At 45.3% G+C, this 14,983-nt stretch overlaps 1 protein-coding gene and 1 long non-coding RNA gene across 11 annotated transcripts in view; one reads left to right on the plus strand and one right to left on the minus strand.

Moving 5' to 3' along the window:
• Nucleotides 1-14,983, minus strand: part of RAD51B (RAD51 paralog B) — a 452,264-nt gene that overhangs the window by 38,208 nt on the left and 399,073 nt on the right. The window lies entirely within an intron of this gene.
• LOC146767336 (uncharacterized) overlaps nucleotides 1-14,983 on the plus strand; it is a 130,497-nt gene that overhangs the window by 8,324 nt on the left and 107,190 nt on the right. The window contains exon 1 of one of the 2 annotated variants that reach the window (XR_014956035.1): nucleotides 12,182-14,729. The exons of the other annotated variant lie outside the window; for it this stretch is intronic. This is a non-coding gene — a long non-coding RNA (uncharacterized LOC146767336). Of the gene's footprint in view, nucleotides 1-12,181; nucleotides 14,730-14,983 lie in introns of those variants that run through there. 2 annotated transcript variants of the gene reach the window in all.

Genomic DNA, 14,983 nt, shown 5'->3' on the forward strand with positions numbered 1-14,983 from the left:
CACTTTGTCCATACACGTGTTGCAGTACACAACGCAAGTTTCAGGTGCTGATCAGCAGTGCAATATGGGATAAAGAAGGAAATTCTGGCAGCATATTCTCTCTGGGAGCAAATCTGGCAGCAAATCTCTCTCTGGGAGAGATTTAGGCTGTGAGGAGGTGGGAAGACCTGTCTCAGGAAGATGTCTTGAATACAAGCTACTACAATGGGAAACCACTACCCTTTCTCTTGTGTGTCTGGGAATACAGGGGCTGTGGGTCCTGTAGTTCAAGTTTACAAGTTTAAAACACTGAATTCAATGCATTTTCATAGGGCAAGTCTTGCCCATCAACTTCCAGGATGGTTTCACCGGGTCCAAAGCCTCATGAAGAACAGGAGGAGTATTTCCATCAGCTCCTTGAAGGCAGGTAAAGCAGCAAGGTTGGTGTGGCCACAGCCTCAGGTACCGAACATGCTGGGGGTGCATGGGGATGGGTGGGAAGTGTGGCTGGCGGGGATCCTGGACACATCTGTCCAGACTCTTGTGAATTTTCTTTCCCTGGCCCCTGGTACCAGCTCTGCTCTGCCACTCCATCCTGGCTTGCTGTCCCTGAAGTGCAGGCCCTGCTGCCAGCCCACCCCATCCTGCCCTGAGAGCGCCCGCCATGCGCCCACCTCCCGGTGCCCACAGCAATTCCCTCCGCCCTCACGCCCCTCTGTTTACAGTATCGCAGCGCTTCCAGCCTGCGATAGCGCTGTGGCCGCCAGGTGACCCTGGCTTAGTGTAAATATTTTGCTTTCACTGGAAGGAAATGTGACATACATTTGGGGTGGAAGTTATCCAGAGGCTGTGGCCTCGGGAGCCGAACTGCTGGGAAGCCCCTGCCACAGTGCTGTCAAGGTACCAGCACTATCAAACACATGGAGGCACAGGGACTGTGCGCCCGCAAAGGGCCAGATTTGCTTCCCAGTGGCACAGCAAGGACAGCCGGGGCTCGGCGAGCTCACGCTGCCCGGGCACGGCACAGCGAGGCACAGCATGGCTGTCTGCCCCAGCACAGCTCCCCTGGGCACCTGAGCCCTGCTATGGAAGAAGGTCATAGCAGAGAGGGATGAGCAGAGGCACTTCCCAAACATCCATGTGAGTTTGGAGCAAAGACACCATAAAAAAAATCAGTACGCAGTTATTTGTGTTTCTCAAACCATGTGGCCATGTCCCAGTCTCCTGCTAATGGGCTTTGTCCTGCACTGAGGACAGTCTGGTTTAAGGCCTGGATAGATTTTAAAAGCTGCCTCCAGCTGAGGGGTGTTTGCTGTTGGTGACACTTGCGATCGCCTGCCTCAGCCTGACTGATTGTAGATATGTTTAAAAAGGAATAGTAATACAATGCTTAAAGGCATATTGTACCAAGTAGCTAGTGTAATTTTACATTTTACATCTGATAAATATTAATTAATGGTATTTCAAAGTACAAAAGGTGCTGGGAATTCATGCATTGGCAGGAGAGAAATAGATCTCCCATATTTAACCATGAGCTTGCTGAATTTGACTTGGCATAGCTGGTTACCCTGGAGTGGTGTCTGCTTTTTTGGCATCCCTCCCTGTCATAAGGTGCTGCCTTCCCACAGGACAGCCCAGCAGCCTCCCCAGGGAATCAAAGAGCCAGATTATCCAGAATGGGCAAGCTGTGCCAAGTCAAGGGTTTGTTTTGGTAAAGATCCAGAAATTAAGGCTCAAACCTGTTGAGGTTTTAGGCCTTGCCTAGGCCCTGTCCTTATCAACTGCTGTGAGCTTAATTACCAGCCTTTGTTTCTCCTGACAGTCAAATGTGTTATGGAGAAAATGCATGTGTGTTCAATTCACTTGTGAAAGTGGATAATTTAAAATCAAATTACAGTCTGATGTTAAACCAAACCCAGAAAGTTCCATTTCACGGGACAATGCTCTTCATGCACTAATATAAAAGCTGATACAACTGCATGGTAATGCTCAGCTAGTTCACAAACCTACAGAGAGGTTGATTGACTTTTTAGGAAGATCCCCAGTGAATATTAAACAGACCCTGACATTCCTAGCACTGCTGCCTGAGATCAGCACTTCACTATGTGCAGAGACATTTAAACAGCTCTTGCAGCAACCACTGACACCATCACACTGAATCCTGCCTGGGAGACCTTAGAAATGAGTCATGGAGGGGAATTATCCTGTTCCTTAGAACACACTGCCAGTGTGCTTAGCTGAACAGCAGTGGAAAAGGAAGGAAATGAAATAAAAATTTTCAGAATTGGAAATTTTAATTGCATCATCTCATAATTAGAAATGAACAAATACATATACGCACACATATATGTATATATGCATACAATTACATATACATGCAGGCCAAAAAAAGCACCAGGAAGCTGTTGCAACCAAAACATGTGCCACACAATCCAGAAGTAGGACGTTCTGTTCATAGTAGAACATAATGTAGCTCATGGAAGCTCAAGGATGAAGCAATAAAAGTTGTGTACTAGCCAGTTCAAGGTTACACAAAAACATTAAGCTCCCTCTTGTTTAGAAGACACTGAAATGTGATACATGAACGAAAAAAGAACTAATATCTTTAAATCTTAAAAAAGTATAGCTGTTTTACTCAATAGGGATCTATGGGATCCTCCATTCTGAGGAAGAAAAAAGATTTTCTTTTTCCCAGCTGGAAAGAGGGATTCATTCTAGGTTGAAGCAATATGCATGTGATATTCTTCATGTGGTAAATTAAGTGTAGGTTGGCAAGTCTATGGGCTGCTCACCATCTCTATTTAACATTCAGAGCTGTGCTGTGGCACTGAGAACTGGGGCTGTGGGACATCATGGGGCCACTCCTTAGTGCGGGTCATGCTGCTCTTGCATCTCTGTATTCAGACTTAGAACTGAAAACCATGCCAAAGCTCTTGCCTCAGGACTTCAGCTGAGCTTTGAAATCACCAGCAGCAGCAGGTTAGCCACCACTAGTGCCCTGCAAGGCACTTCTGTGCTTGTGTGAAGCAGGAGAGTAATGGAGAAGGATTTTTGGCTGTCCCGGCCTTTGGGTGTGCTGTGTTATGTAGTGCACGTGCTGTGAGCTGCTGCTTCTCCTGAGTGCAGGCAGAACGAAGGGGCAAGACCAGCAAGGTGCCAGTCCATGAACTCACTGCCACTACGGATATGAAATGCTGGGAAAGGGCAAAGGAGCTCCCAGCCATTTCAGGCAGGCTCAGTTCCCTGCCTGGATGATGACAGACCAGTCTCCCATCACAGACTCTGTTTAACAACAGATTAACTGAATTCTTTTGAGCTTTTCTTGTGCTGAAAGGACGTTGCCCAAAGCAGCTGAAAAGACAGCCCACGTATCCAATACTAGCAGCTCTTTTTGATCCGCTTTTTCTTTGACATTGCCTAGGGCACCCTCCCCCCACAGCCCGGCAATGTAAATTCACTGTTTAATGTAGTTGGGTCGGATTTGTGAGGAGTGTAAAGTGCCAGCCACCAAAAGGGCCAGTTAGAATTGCCATCTAAAAGACCAGCTGGCAGAGAAATGATTTAACCTGACAAAAAAAAGGTGTTGAGACTAGTTTGATTATTTTGGGGGTGGAATGTGAGGGCAGGTGGTAGTGTTGGCACAAAGAAAGAGCTCTGGACCCAGTAGAAACAGCTCATTTAGCCAAGCATCAAAACTGGTGCCAGCTCTAGATAAACTCTGCTGCTTCTCTTGCGGTTTTCATCCAGACTTGTCCCAGTCAGCACCAGGAACTGCCAACGGGCGCATCTCATCAATAAAAACAGGCTAGAAGAGACTTGTGATATGTTTCCTGTGTGCTTGCCATGAATCAGGATGCATCTTGCACCCAGACCCCCACTTAGCTGTGCCACTTCCAAGAGCTGGCTTGGTATTTACACCACCCTGTATGGGAGCTGGGGCAGCCATCAGCCTGAGCAGCAGGAGGAAACCTCTCCCTTGTTCACAAATGCTCACTTCTGGGGTTTTGACCCATTACAGATGGTGCAGTGGGATGTGTGGGGTACGTGGTGTGCTGCGAATTGCAGCTCTGGACAGCTTTAGTGGTCACCACCATCACTATGTAAACCCCTGTGAAGCACATGGTTCACTTTCCAAGCACAAAGCTGTCCCATAGAGACATGTATATTTCAAGAAGAGGAGAAAAAAATACATGTGGCATTTGTTTTTGAGCTAGAAAACATGAAAATTATGCTCAACAAGAAAATACCGCTGAGAGGTAGCTGGGAGAGCTCTGTCCTTTCAATCTCTGTGTCTATCAACAGAAGAGGTGCTTGAAAATTGCACCCATCATTTTATTTTGCAGAGTAATAAGCAAATAGGTTTTAGCCTGTCGCCTGCAGGGAAATGGTTTTGTAATGGAAGGAGCACTCTGAATTAAATCAACAAACAAGAGAATGGCTGTGTTTGTTTTTCCATGCACTGGAGGTGAGGGCTCAACCATGCTGGGGTTTCTTTCACATCCTCTCCACTTGACACAGGGCAGGGGACAGGCACAGACACAAGAAGAGCTGCACATCTACATGGAGGGAGCACTGCAACAACAAAACTTTTGGTCTCTGTCTTCCCCCGACATGTTCAGTGCCCTTCCTGTCAGTGGAGTGGGAGATGTGGGTCTCTCGGCATGCCTGATGCTCTCCCTCTGGCAGTATTTTCATTAGTGTTTTAAACCAGAAACCAGCACTTGTCACTGACAGGGGAATTACCTGAGTGTCTCACTGCCCCTGGCTACTTGCTTCCTCCCCTCAGCTCTTGTGCAATCATAGTGAAGTGCACCGGTGAGTGCAGCTGGGCCACAACCAACCAAGGACTACAAAAAGGATGCATTTTTTTAAATCCAGTGGTTCCCCACTCCAGTTCACTCTCTTGCACTGGGAGAGACATTCATGGCCCTCTGGCCTGGGGCAAGGGATGACCTAGGTGGGGAGGACCCTGCTGGCCCCAGGGCATTCCTGCCTGCCCGTGTGGGTGGCAGAAGAAAGCAGTAAGTAAACTGTATTAATCAGCCAGAAGGTTTGATACTGGTGGAAGTATCTAGCTCACATACATACATATACTTACAGAAATGCACTTTACTACAGCCAATTTCACATAAGGCAGTTATTTTTGCTTATTGATTATGAATCCAGAACCACCAGTGTGGTTTTTTCATGCTACATATGCTTTGTTGGTGTGTCTGAAGGATGTGTGCCCAACACAGGCTCAGGCTAAGCATTAAGTTGGGAAAAGAGAATTACCTAGCCAGACAGAGGCATTTTTGCCTCCTTTAAGCTGCATTCCAAAGACAGACAATTATTTGGAAGTATCTTGTGTGCTTAATCAATGCACAGGAAGCATTTGTAAAGGCAAGGGCAGCAGTGTTTCAGACACAGCATTCCCCTTACCTGCATTTGAGCTGTTAGCTCAAAGGCAGGCCTACAGCTGGAATGAATAGCTTAAGATAGCCCTCTCCATGTCTAGGCCACTGGATGCCCATATGGCTTATGTTTTTAATGTATATCCCCCGTTGTCCCTCTTTTCTCCTAGCAGAAGGACAGAGGTATTTCTGTGTGTGCCAGGCCAGGCAGCCCTGTGCCTGTACAAGTGCTTGTAAGCACACGCAGATATAGATGTGCCCATACAGACCCAGATGTGCCCAGACAGACCCACATTACCAGTCACATTTACATCTGTCTATATGCATGCCTATTCTGCCATGCAATCAACATATACACAAGTCTGTTGAAACAAGCCAATTTTTTTCCTCTCCTGAATTGCCAAATGCTGGAAGCCGCAGGCTAGCTATTGTGGTTACCCTGATTCCCAGGTTTCTCCTGCAGTTGGCAAGTAAGCGGCACTGTGAGTTTCCTAACAACTGGGATGAAGTTTTGTGTAAATCACCTTCTAGGCGTTAGACTTTTCCCAGCAAAAGAGGGGGGTGGGTGTTTCCCAGCAAAAGAGGAGGGAGAATTGCTCTCTTTGATGTGGGGATTAGTTCACATGTCAGCATTATCCCCTTTTTTTTAATATGCTGTGATTTATAGAAGGGCGGCTATGAGAGATAGCCAAGGGGACACCCCACGTGGGACTGACAGACACTACCTCCCAGAAAATACCTACAACTAAAGAAGCTGGCACCAACAGAAAGACTCCAAGTGCAAAAAAAAAAAAAAAAAGAAAGCATTGTAAAAAAGCCCTGTTTTGCCTAACAAATGCTTTTTAAAAATTAGGATGTTCTTTACTGCTTATTGAGCAGAAACTGGTTTTCCCAGCAGCAGAGGGGGAATCTTTCTGCACATCCACAATAAAGAAATTATAAATGCTTTTTCCCCTTAAAAAAAAGTTTGTTTTGTATTTTCCCCTTAGAGCACACATCATTAGTGAGAATGAGCATGGTTTCAAAAATTATTATGCTCGCTTGAGACATATTTAGCAATGGGACTGCTTCAGTCAGATTTTCCACATTCTCCTGTATGAATAGTTTATCAGTGCTTTAGAAAAACTTCACTTTTTGGTCAAAAGTTATATGATTGTTCTGCAATCCAATCTTATGTCTATTAGTGTTGAAGGAAACTTTCCTGATGTTTTTCATGGGAACTGGATAAGGCTCTGACTTATTAGGCAAGAAGCCATATACAGAGTAGCTTTGCTTAGCATATCTGAATTATTTGGGCTTACTCCTTTGTGGAGTGTATGTCTGAGAGGCTGGCAAAGGAGACAGTGATAGATACAGTAAGCGATTTAACTAACTTTTATAGTTTGTATCAGTATTTTTTCAAATTTCTGTCTGTTTTAACCCTTTTCAGTTCCTATTTTTTTACTTTTCCAGTTCTCTTTGAATGAAACTTTGAGACATTTTAGTAAAGCAAACTTTTATTTGGTAATTAAAAACACAGTTTAATTTCCAGACAGATCAGCTCTTTGAGCCGATTCCCTGTGTGGCTGCTCTTGTGTTGAAGGCAGTGGGGGAGACAAGGCTGCAGCAGCCCAGACTTTAGAGTGAGCTGCTGTAAAACTCTATCCTAGATACACAGTTTTATCATGTTTTGACAACAGAGATACCATGGGGTCTTCTTTGGCTGTTTCTTCAAGTCCTCTCCCACCCAGCCACCCAAAGCCCTGCATTTGCCCTTGATGCTGCTTTGCTTGTGCTCCTTCCAGCACAACAGAGGCAGCTCAGCAACTGCCTGGGCACCTCACCTTGAGGGACAGACAAAAGCCAAACTACTTCTTTGCTCTAATGTTTCCAATGGTCTCCTGCAATTCCCCTCGCTATTCTTTTAAGCATAAAGAGGTTATTGTGTCACCCCCAGCAACCCATGGCTGCCACTGACAACCAAAGTGTGACGCACGACGGGACGCGCCCCACACAAGCAGGCTTTGTACCCGGGGCGGTGCAGTAAAGTGGCCACGTTCAAGTGTGGCCTCACAGTGTGACTTCTCCCACCCCAGCCGGGGCTGCTCCATGTGCTCTGACCCAAATGCTAATCGAACTTCTTAAACCCATAGTGAAAGCGCAGACAAAAGCTCCTCTGGCACCTCCCCAAGCGCAGTGCCCTGGCCCAGGGCTCCTGTGAAGGTATCCTGCAGCAGGCTCACAGACCCGCCTGGCTTTGCACAGCAGTGTGGAGAGAGGGACACCTCAGGTGTCTGTGCACGCCCCACCTCGGCTTGTTACTCCTCCTTTGTGCCACTGTGAAGTGACTGCAATCACAATCCTTCTCAGAAATGTGCACAGAATAATGTGTTATGCTCACAGGCACCCTCTCCTCACGAACAGGCAACAGCAGAGTAATTCAGAGTGATGCTTCCTTTCACCCCAGCCTGATGCAGGGCTGGGGATGGTGTGTGGAGAAAGAAGGGTGACTTGGTGGACTGGAAAATGACAACTGTTTCCACAGCCTGGGAAACACTCTGCATATGTTTCTGGCAAACAAGGGTATTTAGGAGACATGGCACATGCTGCGCTCCTTATTCTTCTTCACAAATGGCCCACTGGAGCCAAAAATCAAAACCATTTCCTGCTTATTTGTTCAAATTGTCAAAATATTTGACTGAATGAATGTCAAGCAGCATCCTGAAGACAATACTTCATAGAAGGAAAGACAGTTTGGAGATTGCTGTGTTCCCCCATTTCACTGCCCTTTCCAGAAATGGAAAATCCTCCTTGCTGGTCTCCTGGCTGTTGTGTGATAGGGTGGACAATGCCAGCTGACTGCAGCCACACACATCACTGACTTAAACTTTTTTCTACATACGTTACCATTTGGGTGCTCAGACCTGTCTCCATTGTCACTGGTAGCTTGAATCTCTCCCCAAGGGTTAAATAAGTTTTTCCTTTAAATAAAGAGACCGCACCAGCTGATTAAACCCCAGTACTTATGCATGTATTTTGTTAATGCTTTTGAGTGAGAAAAGTAATTCCTATATTATTTGGGTGTGCTCTCATCTGGGAGAAGCAAGATTTCTCATCTCCTGTTTGGATTGAGTTGGGAATACACAATTTAAGCAAAGTTTGTTAAATGCCATATATACTAAGAAGTTAGACCAACATTTTCAGCAGCTATGTTTGAGTGTAACTGAGACTTGAACTCAGATTTTATGATTTTGATGGCTTACAGTTAAGAATGAAACAATGTAATATAATATAAAGAAATAATCAAAAAGCCAGTCAGCCAAGCAGGACAGGCTTAGACTTTTGAATACATGGCAGGCACTTTTGAAAATTATGAAAAAAGCAGAGAATTTGAAAAACACTGTCAGTCTGGGGGCTTTTTTTTTGTTTGTTTTAAAAAGTTATGTTGATAATGATAGAGATTAAATCAGAACAATATGAACATCCTGTAACTTAAAAGTTGACCTGGTTTTTTTCATTAAAAAAATGTAAGTATAGGCCAGAGTTCATAATAAGCTGGACCCTTCCCCTTCAAAAAAAAAAAAAAACAACAAAAAAAAACACAACAGTGCTCAGTTTGATTATACAACTGTTTGGCTCAAAGTTGTAACTAGCTTGTCTTTCTGTGGTCTGAATGAAAACCAGAAGAACATCAGGCCCTGACTGCTAGATGCAGCTCCCATGCTTCCAAAAGCTGAGCATTAATCATACACCACCATGTGTGAAATGCTACATGAAAACATCAGGTGGAGGACAAAAACTCTTCCTGCAGGAGATACGTGCCCTCCCTCATGTAACACTGATAGCAGGATATGACTGTAGCTGCTGATAGATCAGCCCTTTAAGATTTCTGCCTGTCATCCAGATTTATTAAAAGATCACTTCCATTTGAGTGTCTCCAAAAGCATGTGTTTTTTCTGATATGTCATACATAAGGGTGACACAAAAGTAAATATGCTATCACTTTCACAAGTTGGGTGATGAACTAAATACCTGTATCGTCTAGGAGTTGGTAATGGAAGGGCTGTATTTTCTTTTTGACTCCCTAGTAATAGACATATTGTCAATGTCCAGTAAAGGCTAAAATTCTACTGGACCATAGCTGTGTACCTTGTATGCAGGCTTTGAGAAGTGATTTCCATACCAGCTGAAGCAATTAACCATTAGTGCAGCAGCTGGGATAGAGCAAGTGAGGCAACTGCAATCTGCCTTCTGTTGGAAAGCAGCTTCAGGTCTGAATGGCAGCCTTAGACATTCACCTGGTTCCACTGCTTGTATTTATAGCTCAGAGAGAGCTCAAAGACTCTGGAAATGCTGCAGCTAAATAGCCACCTTCTTAGCACCCTGCTCAGTGCAAAGCTTCCCTGGCACCTGATTAGGAAAACACTGCAGGGGATTCACAGGAACAGGGTCTGGGGTCAGGAGAAAGCATTAAACCTTTGCGTGTAACTGTTCATGTGACCGCGCTGGCGGGCCGGTGACTGTGGTCTCCATTGGCAGGCAGTGGCTTGTGGAGACCTGGGAATTATTATATAGGATTGGGAGAGAATGCCAGCAATGCACACAGAGCCCGGGGGGAGGATGAAAGGCAAACACCACGAGATGAATGAATTCAGAAATATGCAAGCAATTTCTGAACGACTTCTTTCCCTTCGCTGAACCTGCACACCAGTTTCTGCAGTGAAAGCCTCGTGTCTCACGGCTGAGAAGATCCGTACCAGCCTCCCTGGCTCTGCCAGCACCTGCTGCGGCATGGGCACCCGCCACCATTGCTGTCAGCAGCGAGAAGAGCACAGTGCTGGTGTGCCATGAATGAAGGTCTTTGCCAAGACACCAGTGAGCCCCTAAATGCAGCTGCCCTCAGGAGGAAAGTGGGGTGTGGCTCTTCTGAACGTGGCAGCTCCCACTGGTGGTGGCTATGCTGTGGGGCTGTGGTGAAACCCATAGCTGAGGGCAAGGGGAGAAAAATTCAGTGTCGCTGCTTCATCAGTCTGAACCAAGCAGTGCCAGAACAGCCCACTGGCTGGGGGCAGAGCTCAGCTGGTGCCACCTCCATTGTCACCATGGTGGTTGGGGGCCCACCTGTCTTGCGGTTGGCCTTCCCAGGTGGCTGCAGTCAGTGGGGTGTGCAGGCATGGGCTTTGAAAGCACACTTAGGAACAGTAACTTGCTGCTTCCCCACAGTGTATAATTTTGGAAAGATGGGAGGAGAGCCATCTAGAAACGGTGTCCCTGCAGCTCCTCACTTGGCATAGTAGAACCATCTTTTATTATCCTTTGGGGCTACAGCTGAAAACAAAAAATGCTTTCATTTCACTTTGGCAGCAGCTTTGGTTGTGTGTGCTCTGGCTGCTTCCTTAATTACAGTGGTTGTTGACAACTTCTGATAGAGACCCTCTCTTTGAGCAGTCCCCCCACTCCCCCACTCTTTTTGCAGTCTGAACACATAACAAACTGGAACAACGTTCTGTAAAAATAAGCTCACTGTAAACTCAGCGATTCCCATGCCACAGTTATGCTCTCTTCTGTCCTCTCAGTTTGGGCTGCTGCTGTTTATTTCCTCTTTCTGGCTATAAGACATTTTATTTATTAGTGCTGGATTTCCTGTTGCCTGCAGCTGCCCGTTCTTTACTCTCCCAAGTGCATTTTGCCATGAGAGGCTGTCTGTAGGTTTGCTGTACCACTGACTGAGATACTCTCATCAAATTTTGTTGGTGGTTGTATTAAACAACACTTAACAAAGAGGGGGCTTCCATGGCAGCCTGGGCATACAAACCATACCCCCTCAAATAAACCAAAGGCTGGTATGGTAAGCTCTCAGAGGCAGAGGAGGGGGTCCCTTTTTTATGACTTACTGATGCAGAGATTATGTTTTTTCAGATGGCAGAACACTTCTTGTTTTGCTTGCACACACTGCACCACACAGGGGAAGACACCTCTTTGACTGGGCACGTCTGCAGGTCTGACTGACAAGGGGTTAGAGATTTTCAATTTATATTTCATACTGTGGGCCTCATAATGGTAGAAACATCATGCAGAATTTATACACGTGAGGTTCATGAATGACTTCCCTGATCTTTTGTGGACATTCAACATCCTTGTAGTAAACAGAAAAATTGTTTATACTGAAAATCAGATCATGAAGTGGAAAAGAATGTTTTGCTGCTTTGAACACAATTTCCCTGCTGGAAGGAAGAAGGCGGCAAAAGCTCTTCACACTCTGTGTATTACCAGCAAGGCCAGTTGGAAAAGCTCACTCATCAACACTGGGGAAAAGTGTTTCATGTAAATTCTCTGTTGTCCAATGGCTAGTTGATATTATATCTAATGGCAGAGAATAAGTTTGAAGCAGCACCTAATGGTAATATTCTCTCTCTTGTGTTTTGTGTGTAAGGTGCTGCCCTAATTTTATCATCTTCTCTTTCTGTTTGGAAGGGATTTGGTCTGAAAACTGAATAATGAGAGTTAGGGGTGAAGTGAACCCCAAGGCATGGAGGTGTGTTTCACAGTGGTGCAGCCATGGTCCTATCAGGATGTGATCTTTTCAGCTGTTGTTCATGGTGGGCAGTTGCTGGCAGAGAAGCTCTGCAGGTGCAGCACCATTTAGACACTTCTTCCTTTGTGTCAGATGTTTGAGAGCTGCCTGTGACCATTAAATAAGGAACAGTCTTTTGACATCTTCCAGGTAAAATGGAAATGGGAGATCCTGAGCATTTGAATTATGAAAGATCCCAGTGTGTTACCTGCAAGCCAGTGTTTTAACCCCCAATTGGCCAAATTAGCAGAGCTGGCCAAATTCCAGCTCTGCTAATTACATCCTGCCTATGTGAAAATTCCCCTGCATTTGTACACTGCTTTCTTCCTTGCTTGTTTTCAGCAGCTGTGTGCAGTTGCCAGGTGCGGCGAAGCGCTTGCCATGTTCTACCTCAGGTCTGGCTGCCTTTCAGCAGGGAATGAAATGAGCACTGTACACAGCATTTGCACTGAGTCTGGATCCTCTCAGGGAAGAGTGCTGAAGAAGCAGCCTACCCAAGGGCCAGTGCTGGAGCCTTGTCACAAAAGGTAACAGTGTTAAGAGGCCGAAAGTTCCAGTGCTGGGATACATCGGAAGGTCACAGGAGAGACAGGTCTCAAGGTCTCTCACCTACAAAGGCTGGAACAGCTGGTACATACAGATCTGGTTTTGGTAGCTGAATGACTTCAGGTTTGTTTGCACAGTGTGAGAAGCTCCGAGTCCTGCTTACAGTGGTCACTGTCAATATACATTCAGCTTTGCATGTTTGATTATCTATCAGTGTGAACGAGGGAAGCTAAGGGGAAAATAATTTAAGAGCTTTTAATCTATAGATGTGTTTCCTTGTCTCCTACTTCATTTTGTGCACATCGCTTTTTGCTTGGCCCTGTTGGGAACAACCTTCTTCAACTAACCATTAATCCCTCTGGTAAAAATCTCACTGATATAATAAAAAAAAACTGGCTGATGGATTATCCCTCTCTTCTGAACAGGTAAAAGAGATGGCTGCAGCTGTAGTTACAGGATGCTAATAATAAGAAGCAGTAAGAAATGCAGGTCACATACAGAAGGATAATGAAATCACATCCATTCAATACAGAGGTGACTTATTGGCTCATCTGTCCAATTTTCTTGTCAGCCAAGCTCTCTTGTTGATGATGGCATTTTTACCACTGTTCTGCCTGAATATTATATGGAAGTACATACAAACATGTTTGAGGTTGCTCGCAACAGAATACCAACTCCACTGTTAGCAATGGATGCCCAAGGCAGATAGAGCAGTGACTTGATTTTTTTTCCCCACCTCACATCCCTCTTTAAGCTTTTCAACATCTTAATTCCATGGGACAGCGGTTGTGAGCAAGGGGGAAAACCCAAGGTTGTTTCAAGGTGTGATGCCAGCATGTTTTCACCATATCCTATGAAGGGAAATACAGCAAGTCTTGGAAAGAGAAGGAATGTGTGTTGTTTTTGGTGTAAAACAGAAAGCTGAGACTCAAAGACCCAAGTTCTGTTACCATGCTGCCCCTGTGACCTCAGCAAAGCACAACTATTTTAGTCTCATCAGCCCTGTCTTTAAACTGTACTTGCTTCATGGGGATGAGAAGATGGGGATTAATTCACTAATGTTTGTAAAACATTTTAAAACTTGATGGAGATTTCCCAGGTAGTGCAGAGAGCATTGAAAATCTTATCTCCCTCTCCAACTGCAAATGGCTCTGCAATATAACAGAAATGAGTGAAAACTGCTTGCATTCTGGTGTTTATAATAATGAAACCCTCCAACTTCCCCTCTCAATCCTTCCAGTTTTTTGTTTTGGTTTTTTTTTTTTTTTTTAAATAGGGAGAGACAGCAATGAGAAATGTTAATCTAAACAGAGTGCAGTTGCTCCCTGGAGACTTGAATGCATCTCAGTGGAATTTTCCCTGCCTTCAGTCTATTGTACTTCTTAAAGGTCCTGGAACCAGGCATGTGACTGTAAGAGCAAAAAACACTTCTCTGTCTGAGTGCTCTACCAAATATTTACAAGATACTCAGATAAAATGGATACAAGCAAGTTCAGCAGGGTTTGAGTGGCATGTAGTGCAGCACTTTCAAGAAGAAAATCTAAATCTTAGCTAAAACAAAATTAAAATTACATGTTACAAAGGTCTCCTCAAAGCACAAAACTGGTAGCACTGAAGATGGAAAATTGTTCTTCCCCAGGGTGAAATGTATAACTTTTAGAAGTAACTTATTGAAATGATGGAAACTTCCTTGTTAAAGGAGAGCCCAAAGCTGCGTGAGCAGGCGTGCAAGCAGATAGCTGCAGAGACGTTCTCTCCATGCCATCCTGTCTGGTGGCTGGGAGTGATGCAACATCGGCTTCCACATCTCTGGCACTGCGAGCCTTAACAGTGTGCAGTACTTTTTAGTAGGGGCCACGTGCTCCCAGGAACACTCTTATCACCCCCAGACTGGCCAGCAAACAGCAGATGGCAACCTGCCTGCCTGGCTGCCTGAGGTGGCCTCACTGCAGCTCATTTCCTTGCTGGGTCACCTACAGCCACTTTGGCAGTACTTCAGACCTCTCATATGTCTGTACAGGCTACTCTGCTTCTCAAGAGGGTGCTCAGGGAGGCTTTCCCTGTGACAGACCCAGGAGGACAGACCCAGGAGGACAGACCCAGCCTCTCAGGCCAATGGTGACTGCAGCAGCAGCTGGCACTAACTGAACCCACGGCTTTCCTGTAGGTTTGAGAGTAAGGAACAGATCCTGATCACAGCACAGCCAGTGATGCTTTTAGTAGCCTTGAGCAAGTCATACATTCTCTAAGTCTGTAAGGTGAGTAAACAGTTCTGTGGTTTGTAGTCATGTTGTGAATACTTCAAAAGTGCTTTGAAGACAGAGAAAGCTGAGCAGCTGTAATACACATCGATCTTCCCACCTTTTAGATTGCTACTTGTTCTCCTAACATGCTGAACAGTCAGAGCCCAGCTATTTTAACTCTTACATAATCTCTGATGATTTCCAAGTGAGTTACAGGACTAAGTACTTACTGCACTATTGCTTCGTAATCAAGCCACTGACTGGGTTTA

This window comes from Lonchura striata, chromosome 5 (assembly GCF_050655825.1).
Source record: "Lonchura striata isolate lonStrDom1 chromosome 5, ASM5065582v1, whole genome shotgun sequence".
Taxonomy (NCBI): Eukaryota; Metazoa; Chordata; class Aves; order Passeriformes; family Estrildidae; genus Lonchura; species Lonchura striata.